This window comes from Sus scrofa, chromosome 1 (genome assembly GCF_054392235.1).
Source record: "Sus scrofa isolate SSC_HxYL_T2T_F1_AM1 chromosome 1, Sscrofa_HxYL_maternal_Yorkshire_Landrace_v2.0, whole genome shotgun sequence".
In the NCBI taxonomy this organism is placed as follows: Eukaryota; Metazoa; Chordata; class Mammalia; order Artiodactyla; family Suidae; genus Sus; species Sus scrofa.
Genome location: NC_139383.1, coordinates 135,110,002 through 135,116,532, shown reverse-complemented (window position 1 = coordinate 135,116,532; position 6,531 = coordinate 135,110,002).

Here is a 6,531-nt window from a genome sequence, read left to right as displayed (position 1 = left end):
TGGGTACATACATTATTACAAATATTATATCCTCTTGTTGGTTTTACTGTTTTATCATTACATAATGCTCTTTTTTGTCTCTTATTTCAATCTTTGTCCTAAAGTCTACTTTGTCTAATAAGCATAACTAACCTTGCTTTCTTTTGGTTATTGTTTGCATCTTTTCCATCCCCTCATTTTCAGTCTGTGTGTGACCATATGCATAGATTAGTCTCTTGTAGGCAGCATGTAGTTGCATCTTGTTCATTTAGCAATTTTATTTTATTGTTCAGATATCTAGTCCATTTATATTTCAAGTGATTGATAGTTGTGAACTATAGCCATTTTGTAGTTCCTGTTTTCCTTTGTTACCTTGCTTTCTTGTTATTTGATGAGTTTTCTATAGTGGTATGCTTGGATTTCTTTCTTGTTCTCTTTTGTGTATTTACTGTAGGTTTTTGGTTCCTGATTACCATGAGGCTTATTTATAAAAAAAAATAGCATTATATAATATTGTAGAGTTCAAACAGTCTATTTTAAGGTGATAGTTACTTGAATTTGAACACAAAATTAAGGTCTACCATCTACATTTTTGCTGCCCCTCCATATTATGTTTTTATGTCACAGTTACATCTTATTTTGTGTATCCTATAACAAATTATGGTAGTTATAGTTGTAATTTCTACTCTTGTCTTTTAACTTTCATAGATTTGTAAATGATTACTTGCTGCGTCCAGCACTGCAGAGCAATGGGAGATCCTGGAAGAGAGATAGCACAGTATAAAAAAACACAGAAAACTCTTTTACATCTAGAAAGTGGGGGACCAGGAGGCACTCTGTTTGCAAAACAAAGGCACCTAGGCTTTAGCCCAAGTGACTTTTATTAGGGAAGATAACGTAAGTTAATGAGCAAAATCAGGTGCAGGTAATGATAAAGCTATCTCTTAGTGGTTGTTCTCTTATAAGTGTGCCAAATTTATTTACTGCATTGTTCAGCAGTTTCAGTGGTCTCCAACAATTACTTTTCTGCCATTAAAATATTACTCTGAATTAACTGATGATCTTAACCAATGAAATATATACTTTCATATGTTCCCTAGTAGTAATTAGTATCTTTTTGTTTAAACTTGAAATCCCTTTTAGCAGTTTTTTTAAGGCCAGTCTAGTTGTTATGAACTCCTCAGCTTTTGATTGTTTGGGAAATTCTCTCCTTCAGTCTGAAGTACAACTTTTGGGTAGGGTATTCTTGGTTGGTAGTTTTATCTTTTAGCACTTTGAATATAATGTGTCACTCCCTTCTGATCTGCAAAGTTTCTGCTGAAAAATCTGCTTATTGTCTTATTAGGGTTCCCTTGTATGCAACAAATTGTTTTTCCCTTGCTGTTTTAAGATTTTCTGCTTATTTTTAACTTTTGACAATTTAAATTATAATGTGTCTTGGTATGAGTTTATTTGGTTCCTCCTTAGAGATGGATCTGGTTGTCTGTCTCCCCATGCTGGGGAAGCCTTATTTTTTCAAATATACTTTCTTCCCCTTTCTCTCCCTCCTCCTTGTGAGATCCCAGTAATGCAAATATTTGTCCACTTGATGATGTCCCATAGATCTCAATCTATCTTTACTCTTTTTCCCTTGACTCCTTTGCTTGTATGAATTCCACTGCCCTGTCTTTAAGTTCCTTTACTTCCATGTTTTTGACTCTGCTATTGAACAATTGCATGGAATTTTTCAGTTTAGTTATTGTATTCTTCAGTTCTGTGATACCTTATACTACTTTATTATGTTGTATATCTCTTTGAAATTTGTACTTTGTACATTGTTCCCTTGATCATGGTAAACATCTTTATGGCATTATTGAATTCTCTATCAGGTCATTTATCTGCTTCATTAAATTCTGTTTCTGAAGTTTTGCTTTGTTCTTTTGTTTGGAATATATTTCTTCAGTTTCCTTGACTCTACACTGGTTAGCACATTAGATAAAACAATCACTGTTGAGTGTGGCCCTAGCTCTTGGTTCTCTCTTGACACTTTTGTGATTGTCCAAGCAGGATTTGTTCTCAGTGGTTCCTTGTAGTTGATGGAGTATCAAGAACTCCATTGTCCCCAAATGGAGGATCTCAGTCAGCACCTATATGCAGGCTGATTGGAATCTGCTGGACCCTCAGGCATCAGTTCTAAACTACACAAATATATCACTTTTTGGGAAATAGTACAAGATTAGTTACTCTGTCTTCTCTCTCTGTGCTGAGCCCCAGGGAAGCTCTTCATTTGCCATAGTGCCATTGACTTCATGAACACAAGCCTCACTGGCCACCAGAGCCAGGCTATCAGGTAATGTGTCCTTTTGGGGACCATCCACAAAAGCTGGGGTAACAGATGTGTACCTAAGCTGTCTTCATGTGGATACTAGCGATCTAGAACGGAGATAAGGCCTGAAGATGGCATCTGCTAGTTTATATGGTCTCTGAAAAGGGTTTCAGTTGGCCCTCACATGCTTCTTAAATTAGAAACCTGACTCTCAGGCTAAAGATTTTAAGATATTCAAATAGGCCATTCAGGGAAAAATGGACCATTTGAGTCAGCTCTCTCTCTGCTGAGCCCTAGGTTGATAGCCACAATGAGTCCTTGTAAGCTTGTTAAGAATAGTTTCTTTACTATTGTCTTATGGGTCTCATGGATGCAAGCCCTGTTGGCTTTCAGAGCTAGTGATTTTGGTGGACCTGTCACTCAGATGGAAGTCTTAAAAAGTTGGTGAGCTAGATATTGGATTCACGCACTTTATTCCTCAGGGTGAAGCTGGGAATGGTTAATTTTCCTCCAATTCTACGTTGTTGTGCAGGGTGGGGGCTTATGAGGGTATTGAATCTCAACCCCTCCTACCCATTCTGAAATGGTTGTTTGTTTCCCTGATGTATAGGAGTTTCTCGCCTAGTTTCTGGATTTCCTTCAGAGGGAGTTGTTCAAGGTTAAGCTACAGATTTGGTCTATCCATGGGAAGAGGTGAATTCAGAAGCCTCCTATGTTGCCATCTTGAACTGGACTCCACATTTTGTTTGAAATTTGAATTAGACATGTTCTTTGCTCACGAATAAATGTGGAGGTGCAAGAAAGTAGGTGAATACGATGATTATAATATAAGCAAGAGTATGAGAAGAACCAAAGAGGTTAAACAGATACAATAGAAGCTCAAAGGAGGAAAACAATTCATTGGGGTTGGGGTGATAAGAAGGGAAAGTAGGTATGTCTTCATAGAAGCAGTATTATTTGAGCTAGTTCTTGAAGAAAAGGAGTATATTTGCAGGAAACATGGATGATAAACAGATGAAGATATTCCAGCAGAAGGAACAGTGTAAGAAAATGCACACAACTGGGATAAAACTGAGTGTACCAAGGAGGCAAGACAGTCATCCTGGCAGGAGCAAAGAAATAGTATATGGAATAATACTGGGGCCACATTAAAGGGTAGGCAATTAATCTCCTGGAAATATTTTGTTAACTAGGGCTAGAAAAATATATTTCCCCCTCTAGGCAATGGGGAAACCAGTGAAAGGTTTTGAGTCGGACTGTGAAAGTGAGTATGGTTTGAAGTGAGACATAGCTGCTGGGTGGTTCAGGTGGCTCCCTCAGGTAGACTATATCTCAGCAGTAAGGGTGACAAGGTCTCCATGTGATTCTAAAGATGGTGTATGCAGTCTCCTAGGTGATTAACCCTGAGACCTGGATGTTTCTCTTATCAACAAGGCTGTTTTCCCTTACCACAGGAGCTTGAGGCCTTTTAATTCCCACTATTAGATGATTTCTTGTGTGATCCTGCTCCCCCTCCCTCCACTGCTTTATAAATAATTAGAACTACGGAGGGCACTGGCTCTTTTGTAGAGCCCAGCCTCTGGTGTATCTAGCTCTACCCAAGTACTCCTCTCTGTGGGATGGTAGGACATAGTTATCAATGTATTATTTTACTAATTAATCTGACTTTAGATACCAACAAGTAGCCTGCATCATTTATGGTAAATTAATATACCTCTGTCCCAGACTAGATGATTTTTGAGCTCTAGGAAAATTAGTCTGGCCTATCCACTGCCAGTTGGTAAGAATGGAGGTGAGATATGGAGCCAATTATAAGGCTAGGCAAGTGGTAATAAAGCTGCACTGAGGATCTTAAGGACACATATTTGGGTGGTAGCTATAGGATTTGGCAGCTAAATGTGAAGAGATAGAACATGTTAAGAATTTTGAACCTAGATGACTGGAGAATGGTAGTGGCATTCACATAGCTATGGAAGTTGCTTTAAAGAGTTTGGATGGGGAATGGTATGGATTTGGAAGGTGAGCTCCAAACCTGATGGAACAACTGATGGTAAATCTGAGCAAATGTCTTAGAGGCAGCTATAAATATGATTCAGCACAGAAGCCGGGTTAGGGATTTTTTTCCTCAAATAGATACAAAATTCATATTTTAAAGATGTTATTTCAAGATTTTTAACAAAGAAGCTGAAATATGTTTAACAATAGCAGTTATCTGAAATGATAGTAAAACAAAACAAAATCTTTCGCATATGTGGTTCAAATGAAGTGAAGGTTGCAGGGAATGATTGCTTTTGGATTGCATGTTCTCTGTTCTTTATTTAGCCAAGGGAGTAAAAAATTAGCCACCTGATGGAAGTGCCCCCAGATTGGATTTTCATGTTCACGTGTACATGTACAAATACCTCATTGTTCTTTGCATGACCTTCTTTTCCCTCTCATACCTTCTGGTGAATGGGCCTCAGGAGAAGTGAACTCATTAAAATATGTGGGATCCTAATGAGATTATAATACAGCAATCTCACTCCAGTTAAAGATATTTGCCATCCCTGACTACAGCATTTATTAAAATTTTTCTCGGAGAAGAAGCTTCTGGGTATTGCTTGGGCAGGATTTAGCAGATTTCTTAACTGAGGTACATTTAGATAAAAATCAGTTGTTCTAATTTTTTTCCAAGATATTTCAATGATATTTGAACTAAAGGATAATCAGTTTATATAGAGGTGCTAAGCAGTCAGAAGAATTCTCCTTATCTCTCATTAGGAAACAACAAAGCAGGTTGAGTGCTCTTGGATCTTTTTTCATTGAGCTTTTTTGAAATGTGTTTCCTCATCTATGCAGTAGAAGAACTGAGCTAAATTTTGCAGGTCTTTTTCTGCTTTTCAAGTAATAAGTCCAACATTGCACATTAATCTGACAGCAGTGGACATTTCTTTGTCCAGCATGAGGAAAAAGGAAGCCTGACAATAAGAAAAATATTACAGGTTTTGAAATCAGAGACTGGGTTGGAATGCTGCTCCTAGTATCCATTACAAATTGTAGATAAGACAGTGAAACTGTGGGGTCCATTTTTACAGATGATCAGGGTAAGTCTGAAATAGACTGTTTCAGGGACCACATACAATAGATGTCTACTTAGTTCCCTTCCCTCTGTACCAGAAAGCTTCTTTTAGGGTAGTTTTATGATGATTTTTGTTATGGCAAAAGCAAATGTGGAGTTGGCCACACTTGAGTTTACAAGCAGGGTAGGCCCTTGATGGTCCTTTAGATTGTCAGTGAACATTGGGACCAAGTTGTAGCTTTATTTTTACTGATGTCACCAATAATTTTTTAATTTAGCTCCACAGTTTTAAAATGCATGTAATGGAGATAACATTTACTGTGATGATAAAGAAAAACAAATTAAAACCAAACAAAATAATAGTCAAAACAAAAGCAAAAACAAGAAACCAACACAGTTCCTGGAGCTCTCTGACACATCAGGAGATTCTAGTGTAGGATCTCTATCAAGGCCCTTGCTATCTCCTACAGCGTATTCTCTCATCCCAACCATCAAGTGATTTTTTTTTTCACAAATTCCCCCAAACATGTATTCTCTTACCACAATTTCTCCATTAGATCATGAACTCCTCTGGGGGAGATGAGCTTTAGTCATCTTTGTATTGTCTGCTTTTAGCGCAGTGACCAACACATAATATGAGGACAGTAAGTATTAACTGAATATTACTCTAACCCTTCTTCCTTTCTTCTTCAAGACAGAACCTTAATAGCCTCACAAAAATTCTTATATTTTTGTTTATTCATGTTTTCCATGGTACTGATAGTTTTTAATAATGGGTTTCATATATCTCATATCTTATAAATTACCTGAGTTTTTATGTGAGCCAAGATAGGCATAGTAAAACAGCAAAATACTGTGTGTTCTTCATGGACAAGTGAGTTGATTTAGGTAAACTTTCAGTGGATGGTAACCATTTCATTAAATTGGGATGAGAGTGTGAGGTAGGAGAAGACTCTAGTTTTCCTCCCTGGCTGACTTCATGTTAGGGGTTATGCTATACTGAGAAACTGGTCTCTGTGTGGTTTCTTGCTGTTGCATGATATTGCCTGTGGCACAATAGTAAGTTTGGTAAAGTCCCATCCCTCTGTTGTGCTGGGCACATTGACCTCTTTGAAGTTGATGACTTTCTCATAAGATTCAGCTAATTTTTTTTTTTTCTTTTTAGGGCTACTCCTGTGGCATGTGGAAG